Genomic DNA, 21,825 nt, shown 5'->3' with positions numbered 1-21,825 from the left:
CTAGACAGATATTCTCAAGCTATGTTATAATGATCACTCAATCAATTCTTTAGTGAATTATTGAAGTTAACCCTCACCTTAATTTAAGGTCATGGAAAACTAAGTTTGATATCAAAATTTATTTATCTCTTAAATCTTTCTCAAGATGTCACATCTGAGATAGGAATCAATAAATTAATTCACAATGCTGATATTTTGCAACCACTTGGCTTTAAGAAAAGCACTTTGAAATATTTCCTTATCTAAGTATGCACACACTCACCTGAGTTTATTTTCAATGTTACTCATTAAAAAAAAAATCTCTTGCCAGTGTTCAGTGCTCATGAACAGTTAGGGTTTTCTCAGGAATCAGTACTTATTCCAGCACAAGTGTCTGGATTTGGAATGGGATCATTTCATTTCTCGAAATCAGAATATGAAATCAGGGAGTTGCAAAACAGTATTTGCCACTTAATGGAATCTGTTTCTGCTTTCCAGTGTGTTAACTTTTTAGATCTGAATTTTCATCTTGATAACTTTTCTTTGATTCCTTACTGAGGTTTATTGTCCAGAGAATGTGTTGTGTCATCAATCTAAGCACATGCATTATTCTTTTCATTATTTTGCAATAATAGAAAAAAGTCTAAGTAATATTCAGTCTAAAAATCTTTCTAATCTCATCTTGCTTATTCTGTTTTAATTTTATCTTGCTTATTCTGATATAATTCCAAGAATCAGAACTCACTTCCGTATCAAGGTATTCTCGAAATGACAGAAGAAGCTACTAAAGGTTCGGAGAAATTTTCCAATCCTTTTAATTCCATTAAATTGTTTTAATTCCATTTACAGAGAATGATTTTGTAAGGCTATACATATTTCCATTATTTCTGAAGTTGATAGAATGAATTATATTCTAGAGTTGTTAATCTGTTTTTGTGGATGAGTAGAAATTATCAAAATATTTTTAAATATCTTTCACATCCAGTGATGATCCATGTTCATCACATTATCTGGGTAGTTAGCTGGAAGCAAATAGGCAATTTTGTATTAATTTGTGAACAAGCAGTGTTAGCATTGCAAATGATGCAGATGATGCAAATACAGAAAATGGTCTCTATAAAATGAAAATCACTGACAGTATACCAATATTGTATTTTGAAATATTCCTAATGCAGCTCTACTGGTGTCTTGAAAATCATCTAATAAAGATTATTGCTCTTTGAACTGTAATAACAGACTAACCATTTGAAACATCTGCTATTTCCCTGAATAATTTCTCACAAGCTGTGGAAGACCTATGGGTGAATTTGAAAGGAAAAACCCAAACCTGTTTGGTTTTATGTCACTCTCACCTAATTAACATAACCAGGTGTCTATTTTTTTCTGTAGATGTTATTGTGTCACTTTGCAGAAGTGCATGCATTTTATACATACAAAAATGTTTTAAGAAATCTGTTTTTTCATGTTATGCTGGAATTGGTTCTATATTCTCTATTTGTCTTGTGTTTTACACCTGAAAGGCCAGGATGAGCAGTTGAGAAGCTCATTTTGCATGGACTTGACTTTTAATGGCAGGTAAATCACTTTGTTGAGCTTCTATTTAAATAATTAATATTGTGTGAGACTGAGGCCACTACAAGATGTTGTAGCCAAAAAGTGACTTTCAACAAAGATTCCTAAAATGTAGTCATGCAGAAATGTCACAGAGGCTTGAAAAATCAGAATATTATTTGCAGATGGTTTTAGGTCTTCATTTCCTTCTGGACAGTTTTTCAGTCTTGAGGTGGTATTCTCAGTAGAAAAAGGACTTTCAGGGATTCAGGTCGCTGAAGCTCTTGATTTTCCTTCCAGTTCCATTGAGCAGCTCTGATCTGTATTACTCTGTAGCTCATTATCTGAGTATCAGTATCTGTATGTATTCTGTAGCTCATTATCAGAGTATCAGTATGTATCAGTATCTGTATGTATTCTGTAGCTCATTATCAGAGTATCAGTATGTATCAGTATCTGTATTATTCTGTAGCTCATTATCAGAGTATCAGTATGTATCAGTATCTGTATTATTCTGTAGCTCATTATCAGAGTATCAGTATGTATCAGTATCTGTATGTATTCTGTAGCTCATTATCTGAGTATCAGTATGTATCAGTATCTGTATGTATTCTGTAGCTCATTATCAGAGTATCAGTATGTATCAGTGTCTGTATGTGTTCTGTAGCTCATTATCAGAGTATCAGTATGTATCAGTATCTGTATGTATTCTGTAGCTCATTATCTGAGTATCAGTATGTATCAGTATCTGTATGTATTCTGTAGCTCATTATCAGAGTATCAGTATGTATCAGTATCTGTATGTATTCTGTAGCTCATTATCTGAGTATCAGTAGCTCAGTCTGAGTAGAACTCCCTCCAAATCATAAGTTACTTAGGTGGGCGAAAGTATTCCGAGAACTTTAGTGAAACCTTTTCTTGGATGTTTCCAGGTTTTGAGCCAGGGAAACCATTTTCCCAATGCCTGTGATACTTGATCCTCCCCAGAGCAGCCAGTGAGACATTGGAGAATGGTAACAGGCATAGGTGGTAAGCAGTTGCAGTTGATGAAATCCCAATTAAACTGGGTAGCAATTTTCTTCCATACCTTTGCTTCTCCTCCCCAGCTCTGGAAGTACAAAATCAGAGGCTGGGCTGGTATCCAAGGAGGTACAAATTCAGCCGGGCTTCATCCTCCTGGAGGAAAGATTCAAATAATGGGTTTGTGTTTCATTAGTGTTTGTCTTTATAAACCGAGTTTCTTCAGGCTGAATTTCATACTGAAAACAAGGGTTAAGTCAACACTATCTTGGTTGGTGTTGCTTTGAGTAAGATGGATTCTTTCATTTATTCCTTTGCTCCTATAACGGCTGAAATGCATTATTTGCCCTAAAATGATAGGTGTGTGATAACTCTAATGGGCAAAGCCAGGTAGGTCCATTTTTGCTCCTCACTGAAAAAGTAGGGAAAAAAGGAAGGAACAAAAGAAATAAACTTCAATGTGTGCTTCATGTTGGTTTTGGAGCACTGGGAAAAACCCATTTAATTTTTTTCCTCTTCCTTTTAGGTTCTGAAGGAAATGCTCACCTTTTTAGCCAGCAGATGGTCAATAAATATTCTTTTAGAGTAGAGGAAGCAGTGTAGATCTATAATAGCAGTTGTCTCCATCTGTTGCCTTTCCCTCCTTTTGCATTGTAATTTTCCTTTAGTATGGAGTTGCTGTCCTTCTTCCCTTTCTGACCACCCTCCTTTATTCTGGATAGCATCCTGGACAGGAAGACAAATATGGCTTGTGATGGAGAGCAAATACTGTCTGTGCTTCCTTTTTGAGCCCTGAGAGCAATTTCTGGAAATTTATTAATTTTTTTAATGCCAGTTTTTAAACAGCTTAAGTTGGAAACGAACTAGGGGAAAACAATAAAATTCAGTGTTGTAGTATTGAATGTTAAGAAAACCAAATTGAGGCAATGGAGCCTTACCAAACTAATCAAGTGATTCTCATTTACCACAGTAGGGATTTTTAATGACCTTTTCTATACACATGATTAGATCCTTAGCAGAAACAAGAAGGTGTTATGGCCTCCCAGAAGTACCCAGTGTTGTTTCAATGGTGGTCTGAGGCTCACTGAGTACAGCAAAGACAGAAAAGCTCGTGGGGTATTGCTGAGATGGTTAAACTGCAAGTTTTCCCTTTATTCCTGAGGTTACCAAGGGAATACTTGTTCCAGATTTCTGTGTCGTGTGAGCAGTGTTGACAGACTTGATGTATCAAATCTGACATGTCAGTGAGTGATTGACCAGGGAATGTGTGGTAAGCAAAAGTAAAATCAAGGGAAAGTAGTCAGTAATATTTTCTAGGAGACCCACGATTTCTGGGATTCTCAGGAGAAGTGTGATTTTAAATTCTTGTCTGTGGGAAGTCCCTCCTTTGTGTGTTGTGATTGACCTTGATATTTTCTCAGATGGGTTCTTGTTACTGGCAAATGCTGATCAGGATGAACTTAGGTCCTAAAAACCCAAAAATGCCAAGTAGTACTTTTAACTGATTTTACTTGTAGAAATCTGAAAGTAGAAACCTTCCTGCATCTCACAGATTAGGAATAATGGCACCAAATAACTCCACAGCCCTTCAAAGTTCATTTCCTGAGTGTTCCTTTTGATCAAAAGGTACTTTTCTGTGTTCTCAGTAAAGCTGCCCAGAAATTATATCAATGCAGATGTAAATAAGTATTATCAATGCTTTAATCCTCTAATAGAACTCGACTTCCATAATCTGCAGAGGGAGAGCACCGCAGGGAAAAAAGCAAGTTTGAGTTATGGCTGGAAGTGTAAGCTTTGGAGTAAGAGATTGTTAGAAGGTACACTGAGCTTCATAGGTAATGTGCTCAGTGCCAGGAAGCTGGCTGCTGAGATTTCAGTGAAATATGAGGAGAAAATAATATCAAAGTATGATCTCTATATACTTTTACAGGCCAAGCACAAATAAAAATCTCACTCTGTTATGACAGTGTGAAATATAAAATGTAAAGCTGAACACAATATTCTGGCAAGTAAACAGAGGAGACCATCTTAGCTGAAGTGAGTGTATCAGGAGGTTCGTGCGGTGTTTCAAGCCTGTAGTATTTGAGGGGATGAAATCTTTGTTCTCCTGTTCTTTCCTACATTCCCAAAAGCTAACAGAGAAAAGACAGCGACTAACATTTAAAAGTATTTAAACAGCTCTGTATTCAAGTAGGTCTGTGTTAATGATTGAGAATGACAGAAACACTTGAAGGAGAAATATTCAGGGTGCCAAAGATACATCCTGTTCAACTCTTCAACTTTTCTCACTACCTAAAAAGTGGAGTTTGGGAGCCAACAGTTTTAATTTAAATAATGCTGCAGATGTGCTCTGTACTTCTCCAGTAACTCCAGGAGAGGTAAGCAAAACTCTTATTCCCCAACCTGCAGACAGGGCTGGGGAGTGACAGATGAGCTCTGCTTGCTGACAGTGTCATTACCAGAGGCCAGAGCAGGGACTCTCTGGGACTCTAATTATCAGCATAAACTGATAATTATTCATGTACAGCGTTGCATGGGTGATTGGATGGGTTACGCTCTCTGTCAAGGCAGATGTTCAAACTGCTTGAAGGTGGGGAATATCCTCATGGATACACTTTTTCTCCTTAAGGGTCTCATTCAAAACTGGTTCAAGTGAGTGACTGATGAATTTCAGTGGTTTTGAGTTTAGTAATAAGATCTGGAAAGTGCAGGGTGCCTGAGTTTATCTTTGTTTCGTTGCAAGGAGTGCAGAGTACGCCATAAGTGGTTTATCTCAGCTAAAGCCTTCACCTTAGGGGCTGTGTGTTTGCTCTACCATTCCCTTGTTTGTTTAAATTACTCCTACACATTTCCACATGTTCTCCATGTGTTAATTGGCTTATTATTTCACAGATGAAACACTGTCTTCCTTCTGAGGATTGCCATTTGCAGAGAATCATTCTTCTCAGTGTATTTCTCTTCTATTTCCTCAAGTACCACCCTGACCTGCCATGTTGGACCTAGACCACAGCCTCACATCAGAAAGGTAAATTAATGGATTGAAAAGGCTCCTGGAAAGACTCCTGGCTTAGCTCCTGTAAGTACTGTTTTCATTGAGAGTGGAGGGAGAGGGGAAACTGGAAGGATGACAAGACAAACTATTTATAGGCATTGAAGTTATAAATTGTAGTCTCTGTGCATAGCACATCAGAGAACAGTGTTTTCTTTTAGTTGGAACACCAAAATCCAATTGCAAGTGTAGAAAAGGAAAGTATTTGAATTCTTTTTGCTTGCCTCAACTGAAAGGTCTTAGTTCTTGATGGTCTGAGCATTTTTACAGTTCAGAATTGGTCACTAATATTAGGAGATTGAGTTTTGCCATCTGACATGTTCTGAAAAATTGGCCTGTATAGCAGCATAGTGCAGATCCTCAAACCTTCTCAGCATAAAGAAGTGACAGACACCACCTCTTCCCTCTGTCTAAAGCTAAACATCTTATGTGAGAAACAGAGAACTTGGCCTGTGTTAGTCTGATAGATGTTTGTCTCTAACAGCAGCTGCTTAAGTGCCTTGGCTGCATAAACACTTGGTGTAAGTAAAAATGGATCCAGATCTGAGCCCCTGTTCCTTTGGATCTACTTTCCATGTGTTTGCTGTTTTACTGGTTCAGTTCTTGAACAGAATTTTTGTAAGAAACCAAACTTATACAAAGCAGTTCAGTTTTTTTCCTTTTTCTTCCTCCTGGCAAGAAGTATTCTTAAATTAGACCCATTAACATCTATTGTATTGCGGAGAGTGCACGTGCCAGGCGTTTTTCCCTCACTAATGTGGAGTGGGAGAAACAGAAGTTTCACTCCATTAATGGATTGTGGGGAGTACACTCGGCTACCCTCCAGCTTACAAGGCAAAATGTAGCAGCATACAGAACTATAACAAAAGGATCTGAGCTGCAGGAGGCTGTAATAAAATGATGGTAAATGAAATCTAGCTGCATATCACCATGACAAGTAATTCCTAATGGAATTCACTGATCAAAATTCTGCTGCCTGTGTAAGGCAAAGGAGCTGTTGAAGCCTGCCCTGAAGGCTTTGTGCTGATAATGCATTGGTGAGATATCACACTCAGTAGTAGGGACCTTCCTAAGTGTGAGAGTTACACATATCAGAATTATGCTTGTGTTGGAAATGCTGGGATCTGCAAGCATTTCCCTCCAGATTTCACATATTCAATCCTTCTGTTAAAGATAAAAGCCTTTTTGGCAAGCCAGTACCCTTTTAATTTCAATTATTCTTTTAAAAAATAATCTAAAAGGTAAGATGACTTTGACATACTTACCTGTTTCATAGGGTACAATTAGTTGCATGCATTGAAAGATGCAAGATTGCCATCAGAACCATAACTCATGGTGTGAAAATAGATTCCAAGTGAAAGAAATTAATAAATCCATGCTGGATTATGCTACTGACATTTCTATATCTTCAAATGTTTCTGTGAGAAAACAATGATGTAAAGCAAGGAAAACTTAGCTGGATGAAAGGAATAATTTCAGGATGACTCCCCTTATGAAAGACGTCCTAATTAATTGTTGTACAATATTTAAGTGATGAGAGGAAGAATTGTATGGAATGTAAACAAAAAGTATTTTAAAGCATTTCAGAAGTTTTAAAGTTATTTAACAAAGGTTTAGATATTGCCTACTTCGTTTTCTTTTTGCCAAGACAAAGGGGAAATTGGCATGCTGAATCACAGTAATTCGTGTCATTAAGCTAATTGTTACACAGGCAGTGTGGCAGGAGTCACTGTTGGAGCCATTCCTGGCCAATTTATCAATATTAGAGTCTAATGCATTGATTAAAATCAGTTACATATGTCAAACCTTGATTTTCCTGCTTCATGACGGTAACTATTTGCCAAAATGGATCTATAGAGGAGTTTTCTTTTTGGCAAGTTGAAAATGTGTCATATTGAGGCACTAAGCCAGAGACTTTGAATCAGCTGGCAGAATGACAAAAAGCAGAATTATGTTTAAGGGAAAGAAGTAAAGTTTCTCTTGGATGAAGGATCAAAATGATTTCTGGCAAGAGAAATACCTATTGCCAAGGAGATGTGAAGGCCCATCTCTGCTCTCAGCTGCCAGCACCTCTGGTGTGGCTGTAACAGCTTCTTCTGCTGTGGAGTCATACGTGCCGCTGTGGCCTCTGTCCTTCTCATCAAAACAGCCTTAATCCTCTAATCATTTCCATGAGAATGACCATTCCTGGTTCTTTTCTGAAATATTCTACTTGTGCATAACCATTTCTAAACTCCTAATAACCATTCTGTAGTCCATGTGCCTGATCTGTTTTCACTTCTATTCAATTTCCACTCCCCAAGGGAGAAAATAGAGTCCTTTCTCAAAGCATATGACAATAAAAGGATGTAATGCTTTGCAAGCCTCCTTACTGTCAGGTGACCTGCTGATCCTCATTTATCAGGAGAGCACGAAATAATAGAAATAAAATATTTTCAGCAATTTTAAGTGGTTATACAAAGATGTACTGTCACCAAGGATATAGGTCACTTCAGAAATCAGAGCCTCAGTAAGGGAGTACCTGACCTGAAAATGAGGAAAACTTTGAGAAGTTAGACTCAAATGATTTATTGTAGTGGTCCTAGCTGACTTAGATGGCACACAACATGCATTGCTTTGGAGTAATCACCTGCAATGTCATGTAGGAAATAGCCCAGGAGAATGGTTAGGAAAATAATAATGGAAATGAAAAAATGACTGTTCCAAGGCCAGCAGTATGTAAAACTCTGGAGAGGATCGGTTTATTACTGCAGGTAACACAATAATGCAGACACACACACAACAGGTCTCACCAAACCATCTTTGGGTTCTCCATTCTCCTATTGCCAGCTTCCAGCTCCCAGTTCACACTGCTTTTAGCTGGCGCTTGAGTTTACGTTTTGAAAGGTAATGGAGATGCAATTTTGTGGTTGGCCAATCATTCCTTGACCTTAGTACAAACCTGGGAGAGAAGGGAGGGTGGTGGGAATGCAGTGATCATCCACCTGCTTGTAGCTGCTACCTTGTAATGTCAAATCAGGCAGGACTTGTGCCCATCAAAGAAGGATTTCATCAGGCCTAGCACAGACAAGCTGAACATGTCCTGCCCTCTAATCACAGATCTGGGCCTTTGTATTATTTCGTGAAAACAACACTGATATCAACATAACAGTAAGCAAAGTAATATTGCTGAAAAATAACACACAAGGTATCTTCAGAGTCCAAATCTTGAAATTCAAGGAGAAAAATAAAAGGATTTGCGCACTGGTGAAGATGCTGATTGTGATTTCAACCAGAAAGCGCAATAAACGTCCCTGAGAAAAAGTTTTTGTACTGATATGTGCAGTTAATCCACTTCCTCAGCTCTGTTTCCTGGTCACAATGTTTCCCAATTAGATTTCTATTTCAGTACAGTTTCTATAGCAAGGAACTTGCATAAAAGAGAAGGAGGGGGAGTTGTTCAAAGTACCCTTGCTAATTAGGTGTCCAGCACTCCTGGATTTGGAAGAGGAGCTGGGTCCCTCAGAACTCTTCATGCCTTTGAAAAATTGTCCTGTAATCTCTGCCAGTTCTCTGTACAGCCTCCAGCCTTCAAAGACTTCAAGCGCACAGAAGAGGCAGTGCGAGATGCCTGGGCTGCATTCCCCTTCCTGTCAGACCTGCTATTTACACCTGGAAGGTTTCAGAGGGACAGCCTGTGTGTTGTTGACAGAAAGGAATTGTAGGGCTCTTAATGTTTTGCACATTAACTCCTTACCTGCTGCAATGCCTGCTTTAGTGTGACTTTAAACATAGGATTTCAGTAGGTCTGTGTGGATTCAATACATGTGACAATGCATTGAGCACCACTGCTCAATGCTCAGGGTTTCATCAGTTTAAGAACCATTAAGTCAGAATCACAGCTTTAAATGACTCTCCTGTTTTCTAAAACTGTGACTCATTTGTTAGGCCAGACAAGCTGGGAATTAGTTATTCCATGTAACATGCTGAAATTCATTATATCAGCAGTAAGAATAGCAAGTTATTTTAAATCATTCATCTCCTGGCTCATCGGCAGTCACAATGTCTTTTATTTGATCTTAAAACTAGCAGTGAGGATTTAAAGCAATTTCTGTTAATAGAAATGAAAAAAATACTGTCTGATTTTTACTCGACAGAAGTTCTTGAAATGTTAAGTGCATATTTCTCTTTTTCCCCACGGCTGTTGTGTGGGTATTGCTGTATTTTCTGAGCTTTCAGAGGCATAAAAAATTAAAGCCTTACCTATGTCCCTGGACTTTGTTAGGTAAATAATTTTAAAGGATTTTTTTAATGTTTTTAAATCACCTGGGTTTGTTTGGAAAGAAAGAAAAGATATGGTACTGCCACCTTTGTGACTGGGACAATCATTTTTACTGCAATTTTCCAGCTAACCTGCAATGTCTGCTCTGAAATAATGAAATAGACACAATTGCCTGAGGCCTATGCAAGGAGTCTGAATATGTTTTTTGTTCTAAATTTTCCAAAATAAATTGAATGAAAGCCCAGTGTTTGCTGACATTACAGCTGTAAATAGAACATGGTGTCTTAGGGCAGAGTTCAGGAAAGGGGAGAAAAACAAGGAGCCTTTTTCAAAGTTTTTTTTTTTCATACATTTTCAGGTTTGCTTACATCAAAGATTGCCCCCAAGCCTGCAGGAAGGAATTTCATTACTTGCTTGTAACATTTTATGGTTTCTAAAAAATATTGCCTTTATGTTTGATCCAGCATTAGGGAAAGAATAATTTCCATTTCTGGTTCTGCATCATTTGATCTTCCTGAGGTAAGGAAATTGAAAGCACCCTTGCAGTCATTGTAGGCACACTATGCAGATTTCTTCCAGGAATGCTACTGATGAATTCACTTGGTTAAAAGGAAGCTGAAGTTTAATCTCACCTAACTCTAACTAATGCAAAGATCACAAATACAGATGATTTTCTAGATTTGCACTTAGAGTTTGTCTCCCATTTGATCACAGGGGACCTTGGACAGCTCTTTCCTTAATTTCTGCTCTAAGTGTTCAACAAAGTGAATCTTCACTAGTTCTGTGTCTTGACAGTGACTTGTGATAATAAATAAGCATCCTTTTTTTTCTAAAATACTGTAGCCTAAGAAAAAAAGGATGATCAAACAATTACCTCTAGGTTTGTGGATACAAAGGTAAGTTGTTAATTTTCAGGTTCTTTTGTTTACTTGAAGCAATTATTGATGCCTCTGAAAAACAGCACATTCTGTTGACTAAATTCACTGTAAGGGGAAGATTTACATGTTTTATACAGACCTAAGTCACTGGCATAGAACAAACAAGGTACCACAAGTGACCATATATTTCACTTAATTGCAGGAGATGTGTGATTCTTTGAGGGGAAAAATTCAACTAGGTAACACTTCAAATGCAGGGAACTTTTGTTTCTTGAAACTACTAAATAATTAATAAGCTGAATATAACCCCCCCCAACTTTTATTATTTTGATGACTAGAGGATGCTGATTTGTCTACTTTATTTAGAACAATAAACATTTTAAAATGTGATAGCTTTGGTTTGCTCAGTCTGATTTCTTAAGAATTCTTGATAACCCAGAGTGAGGGTAGAGGATAAGAAAGGTAGGAGGTGAAGATGGTAGGGCAGTATCACCAATTCAATTTAATCTTCAATTCTAAAAGCCTTTTCAAAATCAAATCAAACATAGAAGGAAAAATTAGCATAAGAATCACCAGCAATAAAAGTAAAGAGAAAGAATAAAGTAATTGCTTTTCACTAAAGTTTAAAGCAAAGCAATAACAGAGAAAATACTGCAGCTTAAAAAATGATTTTCCATTGTGATGATTCATGTCTAGCCTCTAATAGGTGTTATTTCCCTGCTTTGCAGTAATGCATTCATTACATGCCCAATTTAGAGCAAAGTTAGCCGCAGAATTCTTTATAAATATCCAGCAGTCACTCTTCAGCTCATCTTCAGTGCTACATCAGCACCACAACCCAGATGGTAACAGTGCAGCACGACAAGAAAATGTGCACAATCCTTCTCTAGCACTGTCTTGTTAGCTGAAAGAATAGGCAAAAATGACAGCAGTTCATTGCATAATTCCTTAGTCCAGTTTCCAGTCCCTTTGGAATCAGCATTAAAATGTTTGTTGTTTGGAAAGAGCGCAGTGTCAGGAGCATTTGCTTTTCACAGGCACACCCTGGATAATGGTTAGCGCTGCACTGGGAGCACTGGTCTGGTGGAGGTCTTTGTGTTTTGGCACGTGTCACACGCTGTGAGTCCAAACATGTCCTGGCAGACAGGAACCACGGGTAAGACCATTCTGATCTAGAAATAATTCCACACAGTCTTTGTGCCATATACAAGGTGAGGGAAAGGTGCATCTCTTCAGGCCAATGAAATTACACTGAGGAAAGGTGGGCTTGGCTGAAATTAAACCCAACAGCAATTTACCACTAGAAATTGGTACCCATTTAGTGGTTACTGTCACTACATTAATTCAAAGAAGAAGAAAGATGTACTGGTTTACTGAAGGTACTGAAGAAAGAACCTTTTTAACTAATGTAGGTAGCTGACTTTCTCTTCCTAAAGTCTAGGAATTTCCAGAGTATTCTACAGTAAACAGACAGCAAGGAGTTTTCAAAGACATTTCTTACTCTGCTGACTGCCTATGAAATGCTCACATTTATTTTCATTGCCCCAGTCTTTAGGGAACATAAAATTTAGGTGAAATCTGGGTACATTTCTAAACACCTCCAAAACACTACATTTTTTTCAGATGAGTGGATTATGATGCTCATTTGCAAGAAATTGTCAAGAGAAACATTTGAAATGCAACTTTTGTTTCAGGAAGCTTTTAAAGCACCTGGTTTTTTTACAGGTTATCAATTGTATATTGCATAGGTACTGACCTGTAAATAGGAGGAATGCAGTATGTATGTTGACAGGTTAACAAAGAAAGCATTATAAAATATGTCACTCAAAATAATAGTCCAAAAAAGATGGATTTTGCCACTTTGGACATGCCTTTGCCTACTGTCGTAAAATGATTTTTAGAGCACTCTCTGTTCCTAAAGATTGTCTGTTGAAGCAATAATATGAGGAAACAATCTATCTGTCTGGAAATGCCATTGTCAAAATAAACCAGATGTATTTTCAACTCTGGGATGTAGCAGCGATGAAAATGTAACAGTGCTGAATCAATGGCAGAATTGTCCATGAGTTCAGCAGGACTGAGGTTTCATCTCAGAGCTTCTGATTTTCATGAGTTCATATATTCATTTTCACCCCTAAAAGGACACGTAAAGAAATACAAGCATTTAGTTATTCTGATGCACAGACTAGGAGAGCAGGCCAGGCCATCTGGCATCCAATAAAATATTATGATTACTGGAGACTTGTTTCCAAAATATCAATTGCTGAATTGGTATTTTCATTCCAGCAAAAGCAAACAGGTTAAGAGCTTCCTCTCTGAAGTTGATGTTATTTCTGCACAATACAACAGATGCAAGTGCTTTTCACCCCACTCATCACTAAGCAGGAGCATTGAGCCTTATTTTGAGAAGTCTACCAGCTGAAGTTTACAGCTTCATCAGGAGCATATTCTAACTTCTGCTATCATTTCTTGAACAAGTTACAGCTTTGTGCATTGTGTTTTGTCTGGGAAACGTTCCAAGTTTCAGAGACCTGCTCTCCACTAATTTAAAGTGGATGTCGTGTGAAAAGTAGAATGTCTTTGTAATAGGGGGCTGCAAAGTCACAGCAAATTAACGCAGCCAGCAGTGCACAGAATGACACATGTGTGCCAAGTACACCTTTGTGGGAAGGCACTGGCTCTCAGTTTGCTGCCTGGGAATCTCTGCTGCTCCTGGACATGGTCTTCTTCTGCAGGTTGGCTACAAAATAGGAGTGCTTTAGCCTCATTTTTTGAAATAAAAAAAAAATACACATGCTGTTAACCCAGTCAGCTGAAAAAAAAGCCGCTGGCTCAGCTGCCACCATTGGGCTCCTGACTCTTAGACATCCAGTGCAAAATCAAACCAAATCATTGAACACAAAGGGCAGTGGCCTCAGGTCCAAGTCAGATTCCTCCCTTAATTCCAATTCCTTTGTAAGTCCTATGCGTTAAGGACAATAATTCATTTTTTTTTTTCAGCAGTCAACAAGTGCACAGAAGTCATATCTGTACGATCCATATTTTTAGGCTGTTAAAGAGAGCTGGACAAATTATTAACTCTTAATGTTCTTACCAGCATTGCACAGCAAATTACATTCTAATGGGCAGGTCATGAAAGGAGCAACATGATGTGGTGTTGGACTGAATGCCTAGATTCACAACATTGGGAGGGGTGGTAATAATAATATTTTGTGTAGCTGTAGAATAAGTAAATGTACAAAGAAAGAGCAAAATAGAACAGAACCAAGCAGAAATAATAATGCCACATTCTGATAGGTGACAGTATTGAGTATCCTGTTATGAGAGCCATTTTTCTAAGGTGTGTAGAAATGCTGGAGATACTTATTTAAGAGTTTCTGCTATAAAAGTTTAATAACAGAGTAATATTATGAAACTGAGAAAACAGGCTAGCTATTGAAATTACCATCATAGCTATATAAATTTGGCTGTAGATTGCTATTGCCAGTAAAGGTAACAACTCTGCACTCAAGTCAATGAAAACTTTTTAAATATCAAGTCCCACAGCAACCAAAGCAGAAAAAGTTGAGCAGCTCCAGGCGAGCCAATAAATATCACTGAATTTTATTACTCTGAGAACTGAGGAATGAAGAAAGTTGCACCCTGAGCTTTGTGAGCTTTGAAGAGAATATTTAAAAATTAGGTTGAATTTTTTTGGGACCTGAGCTTTGATAGGTGGAGTACAATGGAACTGAATTCATATGAATTTTCTTTGTTACAAGCCTTGCTTTGCTGGCTGAAACTGTAACCCAGGCAGAGAAGAAAGGCATTGGAAAATCTCTGCCTCCTTCTGCCCCTCAAATCATTACTTGTGTAAATACTTAGGAGAGAAGAGGGTACTGTAAGACACACTGAGACAGAAGACAAGTATGTTATGACAAATTAGCTTCAGATATTATAGGAGTCTCTATTAGGAAAATAAAGGAACGCACAAAGATCTTACCACGGCAGCCATTTAAACCATGCTGCAGCCTGGCTGAGTGCTCAGGACTGTCCTTGGTGCATTCCAGTAGTACAAGGACTTCTGTGGTTTGTCATTATGGATTGGTGAGGCACAAAAGATCAGTTTATTGTGATTTCATTTCTCCAGCCCTAGACTGTGGAAATGAGCAATCCTCAAACACATTTACAAAGGGCTGTAAATGCAATTAATAAGCAAAGCCACCCTGCAGTATAGGTGGAAAAGCCCACACCTTAGGTCAAAGATGCTCAATATACTTTCAATCTCATCTAGCCCATTGGAACTTGCAGATTTGTGTTTCCTGAAGGCAAAATCTGAGAAACGGAAGAAGTATTTTCACTTACTTCAGTTTAAATAAGAAGGTGGTCTCTGTTCTCAGCTTCTGCAGCAATCTGTGTTTTGTGGTCATATCAAATCCTACTGATACTAATTTAGATGGCAAAGAGTAATATAAGGAAGAGTTAAGTTTATCAGTCAAATGGATAAAAATAATCCCACTTCAAAAGAAATGATTTTCTAATTCTCTAATGAGTACCTGATTTACATGTAAACAATGGTTATTGTTAATTAATTAAATGTCACATGATTGTTCGAAGTGCACTTACTGCTACTTGTGATGCAGTTTAGTCATAAACAACACAGCCAAGGAAGAATAATTTGAGACACATTTGCTTGGGCTTGCTGCTATTGGAATATCCCTGCAATTGCATTTTGCTTCCTGAAAATGGGACCTACATGGGTAGCTCCTTTTGTGGCTGTAGTAGCAGCATAGCAGCAGGGCTGCTCTCCTTTACTGAGAAGGGAATCTGCAGTGTGTGTTTGAAGTTATTATTGCATTTCCTGATTTAGAGTGGAGATCTGTAGCACAGAGTGGCAATCTTCTCACTTTGGTCTTTTGGTAAACCAGAACCAACTGTTGCCAAAAGGCTTTCCTGTGTTCTCACTGGTACAGTTGGTGTCTCCTCCTTAGGCTCACTTTGTGGCTAGAAAATTTTATACTGACAGCTGTATGTCTTATTTTTGTTTGCTTTGTTTTCTCATGTTGATCTTTGCAGATTCTTCCCTGCCGTGTATTCCTCGAATTAGAATCAATAGACAGTTTATTGTGGAGGAAGAGGAAGAATGTATGCAGAGGACAGAGAGGGGAATCTGAAGGCTTTGTGGCCTTTGGATTCTGTCATAGCAATTTCATTTCTAATCAGAGACTTTATTTATTATCCTGGCATCACCTGTCATCCTGATGAGGATAATGATTCAAGTGTGGTACATTTGTACTTCCTTTAAACTAAAAATAGGCTCCTTTTAGTTCTGTGTCTTTTCAAGATGTCTTTCATTTTTCTTTGACAGCTTAACCCTGTTTTTCATTTTAACTCAGGAAATAGTTCATAAAATACAAGTGGACAAATTCTTCCAGGGACCATGATTTTTAACATTTAATGATGCAATTTTTGTAGAGGGACAGCACTGAATGTTTTGTGCGTAAAGTAGCTATTAATCAAAAACTACAATATGTAACAAACAAGCAAAACAAAATTGAATTCACCTCTTTTCTTAAAAAGGAGCTGTTCCTAATGATGGAAATTAGAGATACTTTAGCAAAATTGAATGCTCTCTATCACAGAGATGAAACCCTGGATAATGCACTAAACGCCGTGAAACCCGACTGGAAATTCTTATTTTCATAATCTATTACAGACTTGATGGATAAGGAAGTCATGGTTGACCTTTTGGGAAAAGCAAATCATGATGTTTTTTTCCAGAGCATTTATTATGGCCCCACTGGATTCCTTATTTATCTGGTGTGAAGAAATCATACACATGACTTCTGATGAAGACCATGTGGAACTGTATCTATTTCTGCTTGGGCTGAGGTTTTCCCTTTATTAGTACTATTGCATAGATCACCTTGTTGGGATGTATTTTTCCATGCAGAAAAAGAAAAAATATAATATTATGTTTTTTAATGTAAGGAATGCAAGTTTTCCATATCTTGAGGCGATCTGGAGCATTATTTGGTTTAAAGGAAACATTATTAGGGTTAGGATTCCCACTTTGAGGCAATTGGCCTGTGTTGATCTAAAGGATTAGGGACTGTAGCATTTTCAAAACCTTTGTCAGAGGTTTCTCCCCCTTGTTTACTTTGTGTCACTGATATAAATGTATCATTTTTGGAGTTGATATTTGTCATACCAGACTATGTGCATTTAGAAGGGAACACCTGCATTCAGCATCGCAACAAAACCTAAACACCAGCAAAGTGGTGACAGTCCTTGAAAGGAAATTGTAATTAAGTTTTTAATTATTTATTGTTACTTCTATAATCATTTCATGTCTGAACAGTAGCTTATGATAAAAAAAAATCTCCATCACCTAGAGCTGTGAGGCAAAGGCTTTCCATTAGTCACCATACCCTGCATAATGAGCAGCATTGCTAACGAGACACAAAACACTTCAAAGTTATTCATTAGCAGTCTGAATAATGAGATTTTACACAAAAATGTAAATAGTGAGCATGCAACAAAAGCAGTAAGGTGGATTATAGCTTTTTCTTTTAAGCCACCATGAATGGATAGATTGAACGAAAATTAATTACATTTTATAAATAATATAGTGTTCCACAGACTCCTAAGAAAACAGAATAGGCCAGGGCACTTGGTGCTTTAGAAGAATATGAAATTAAATATGAGACATAGCTGCTATGAATAAGCTTTATTGGAATCTCTAACATTGCCTTTAAATTTTTGTGGGAAACATCTGCAAAATGTTTCTTATAATAGGTCAGAAGATTCTTAGTACCATATTTGACAATTAGGTCAGACTTAGAGATCGGCCTGTAGTATACATTGATGCAAATTACATTAAAATATATATTCTATAATATAATAGGCATCAAGCCTGTCAGAATTCAGGGGGCATCCAGACAATGCTCCAGTCATGCTGCTTAACTTTAGGTGCTCCTGTGAGGAGCACAGAACTGGACTTGATCCTTCTGTGTCCCTTCCAGTGTGAGATATTCCATGGTAACAAAATACCACGTCACATAACAGCAACCTGAGAAAGGACAATGGGTGACTGAGAGTTGAACATAATTTTTTCACATGTACAATCATATGGTTTTTAGTCCTCCTACTTGAGAGAAGCAAAATTAGAGGACAATGTTTCAGTTTTATTTAAAATGCCATGAAAATCAGTATCAGAACTGGTAAAACTAATGGCAGCTTCATGATAGGTATTACTGAAAAATAAAAATTTTTACTGATGGAAACCAGGAACATTTGAGATTTGACTTTGGATGCTTTGGAAGGTCTGTGTTGCAGGATCATGCTTTTTTCAGAATAATTCCTGTATTTTTATATGAAAGAAAAAATGTCTTTGATGTAAAATTCTGCAAATGTTCAGGTGGAGCTTTATAAATCAATCAGTAGATTATGATTATGAGCAGTAGCAAACTCACTTTCATAGCAGTGTGCTCCCTTTATAATCATGTCAGCAGGGAAAAGCTTTGCTGCTGGCCATCTGCTGTTCAGGCAGGCTGCACTAACCTTCCACCTGCCTGAAAGAATAAAGGTGTTCTTTAGAAAGAGACACCAGAATTGTATTTAAAATTATTATTCAGAGCTGCAAAAAATTGTCAAAGTCTGAACCTGCAATGGAATAGAATATAACTTAGAATTACTGAGTTATGTTGCATTGAAGAGAAATATATGATGTGGTTCTCAATTTCTTACAAAATCTGTTATCCCTTATGGAACAAACAAACAAATGAACAAGCAGACCCAAGAAAACAAAAAAATTGTCTGAAAAATAGATAAATTTCTATTGAATGTTTTTTACATTGCTGATTTCACTAAATCTGTTTTAAATATGTAAGCTACTAATTATCTCTGGTTATCAAACCAGATTCAGTGGCTAGGAGCTGAAGTCCAATGTATTCAGACTTTAAATGCAAACCATGAAATTTTTACTATTCCCAGTTTGGTGAGAAACAACAAAAATCAATAAATAAATTTCAGTTGTAAGAGACTTATACAGAAGAGCCTGGGGTTAGGATTTTCAAGTTTATCTGTTAGAAAGGGCAGAAAACTACAAAGGGCAGAAAACTTATTGAGCTTCACTTTTTGCTGCACATAAATATCTGATGGTTTAAATACCACTCCTCCCAAGATTCCTTGCTCCCAATGATGAAATGTATTTTTAGCTCAGCAGCACATCTCCTGGTGTGGGATAGGTAGCTGTAAACTGGACCAAGACTTAAAATAATGGCCCTGTCATTTTTAATTGTTCAGTAATAATATGAATCATTGTGAACTCATTTCGTATTAATTTGGTTGTTATAAAATGCTTCTATAGATCCTCTCCACTAATTAGCTTGACCTTCCTTTTGAAGGGTAACCAGTGACTGTCTGGTGTTCAAGCTTGACTTGGAGCAGAAGGCAGGCTGGGAGCAGATTCCTGAGCCCCAAGTTCAGCCTTTCCAAGTTTCCTTCCCACCCTTTGACAAGAACTTGGTTGGATAAATGCAACAGTGACCTGGTTTGCTGATTGCATATGAATAATGAGACTTGATGTTCAAAATGAAAAGCTTTTCTGGATCTCCTTAATTGCTGTGATGTTTGAGGTAGTTAAAACTTCTCCACTCTTCTGGGAGTAATGATGCTTGTGCATCAGCACAGGAATGTTTAATGAAGAGTGTCTGGGATGCAAGCATATGCCATAACAGCAAGTTTAAAGAGAAAGAAAATAAACTGTATTTAAGATACATTTCTTCAAAAGGGGCAACATCACACCAAGAGGGAGAGACAAATAATTCCCTGAAAAAACAGTGATCTCATTTGTCCTACATGACTTCAATGAGATCATAACTTTTTTTTTTGAGAAATAGTGATGATTTTGCTAAACTGAGCTTTTAATGCAGAGGCCAGTGACCCATCCTACTGACAGAGATGGATACTGCAAGTGCAATAATTTGATTGCCAGAATATGACACAAAGTAGATAAGGTATTTTATCTTTTTCATACACTAGATTATGCATTCTCCTTACTTTGGTATTTCTGATATATTTTCTGAGAATCAGTTTTGCCTCATGTAAAGGGTTCTCTGGAGAATTTCGTAACTAGAGGCAGCAGAAATAAAAAATAAAATCTGTCATTAAGGCAAAAATATTTTCCATTGTTGGCACAAAAATAATCCAAATATGCACATGGCCAGGCAAAGCAGCGGTTGAGTTTGTTCAGAAAAATGTCACGCTGTTCTGTCAAAAGCAGCACATGTATCTCATGTCATTGGGCAAGATGAGCAGTCCAAGCCGTAGACACTTGGTAAATCACTCCTGTTCTTAACCAAAGGAGTCTCAGGCTGAGAGCTGTATGCATTTTAAAATCAAGAAGCAGTAGGGGTGATGATCATTTGCTAACAGATATGGATGCATCTCAAACCCATTGAAAAGCCAAACATTCCCTGTCTGCCAAGAGTCACGAAAGAATTTTGAGCACAGTTGAAACTTTTAAAGGACAACAGCAATTAATCCTCTTCATTCATTCCCAGGTAATGGCTGGAAATAATAATTGCACTGAAAGCAGTGACCACACAGTGAATAGAGAACGTTCCACAAGTAATGACTGCTTCAGTAAATTCCTGAGTGCTTTTGGTCAGGATAAAACTAAACTCAGTCATTTCCAGCCCTCTTTCTCATTACCCAGCCAGGGCAATTTTTATCAAATCCCACCAGAGGTTCACATCCCACATCACTGTTGTGCAAACTCAGGCTGCATTGATGCAACTGATAAAATTTACTCACCACCTTCCAAGAAAGAAAGACATGAGAGATCCATGGTAGAAGGTTCCTTCCTTCTACAGAAGGTTTAGAAGAATGCAGGGGAAAAAAATTACCTGACATTATATAGGGCTCACAGCATTACAGGGCTCATTCTGCTTTCTCAAAATCCAGGTTATATTTCTTGGCATCTCCTCAGACTTTTTCCGAATAGAGATTCTGACTCTGTTCTGTTCCTTTTCACTGCAGCCCAGATTTTCTCCTGTCATCACATGTACCATTGCTTTCCTGCTTTACACCTTCCCTCCCGTGGAAACTTCTCATTTCCATTTGGCATTTCTGTTCCCTGCCCTGCTTCAGAAAACCTTCCTCTTTCATCCTACTTCTGCAAAATGCTACAGTTCTGTACTTTAGCTACTTTCAGGTGGTTTTGACCACCATCAAGCCTCCACACATCTACAGCCCCAGACTAGATAGATCTCTTCTTGTGCCCGATATAGAGACAGGAACTGAAAGCAGCTGCTGTCAGGTTTGGCTTCAGGTCTGGCATTGTGACTGGAATTTAAAATCCATGTAATCCGTGTTAGCAGACACTGTCAAAATTTCCTCAGATCTAGGTGTTCTGCTTTCCCCTTTCAGCTACCTTTTGTTTCCAAGGTGATACATTTTTCTAGTTAGAAACTAGTTCAGATTTCCCTGATTTGTGTTAAAATACCCAAAGAAGAGGTGCGAGTCTAGGATGTCCTTCCAGGAAATTTTAAATCTATGTGCAAGAAAGAGGAAAATACTGTCTATTTTTTTATTTTTCTAAGGTGATGAGTTAATATTAACTGTTTTCCTGTTTCTGCTGCTGTGCTTCCCCCTTCTGTGCAAATGTGTGCAGAGTTGCTGCTGTTACATAAAGAATGCAAAGCAGTAGTTTATTTTCTTCTTGCAAATTAAATATTCTGTACATTTTTTTCTGGTGTTTTTTCCCCTTTCCTGAACATCCTTGTTGCTGTTATTGTAGGCAACATAACCCTGGTTGAAAAGAAATCATCTGTACAGAAACAAGAAGACTGGATTTGGGCAGAAATTGCTGCAAAGAATAAATGCTAGACTGATGTTTTCAAAAGAATAAATGCTATTTTCAACATTTTTGGCATTTTTGGTAAGTGCACAAGTAATATTCTGCTGTAACCTATTTCCAGAAATCTTTTGCATTGTGTAAGTCACTCCTTTGAATGTCTGTGGCTGGGCAGATCACAATATTGTCAAAAGGTGTTCAAATATGATTATTATTTCAAATGTAATGGATATTTTCTGAGCAAGTG

The 21,825-nt window shown here is 37.6% G+C and overlaps 1 protein-coding gene and 1 long non-coding RNA gene across 2 annotated transcripts in view; both read right to left on the bottom strand.

Moving 5' to 3' along the window:
- Window positions 1–21,825, bottom strand: part of LOC118700245 (uncharacterized) — a 171,780-nt gene that overhangs the window by 100,593 nt on the left and 49,362 nt on the right. The window lies entirely within an intron of this gene.
- LOC118700256 (uncharacterized) lies at window positions 2,048–20,582 on the bottom strand. Its single transcript, XR_004982254.2, has 3 exons — window positions 20,537–20,582; window positions 3,097–3,276; window positions 2,048–2,706 (listed from the first exon to the last, which is right to left on the bottom strand). It is a non-coding gene; the product is annotated as an uncharacterized LOC118700256 (long non-coding RNA).

This window comes from Molothrus ater, chromosome 4, assembly GCF_012460135.2.
Source record: "Molothrus ater isolate BHLD 08-10-18 breed brown headed cowbird chromosome 4, BPBGC_Mater_1.1, whole genome shotgun sequence".
NCBI classification, from domain to species: Eukaryota; Metazoa; Chordata; class Aves; order Passeriformes; family Icteridae; genus Molothrus; species Molothrus ater.
This window is presented reverse-complemented; position numbering and strand designations above follow the sequence as displayed.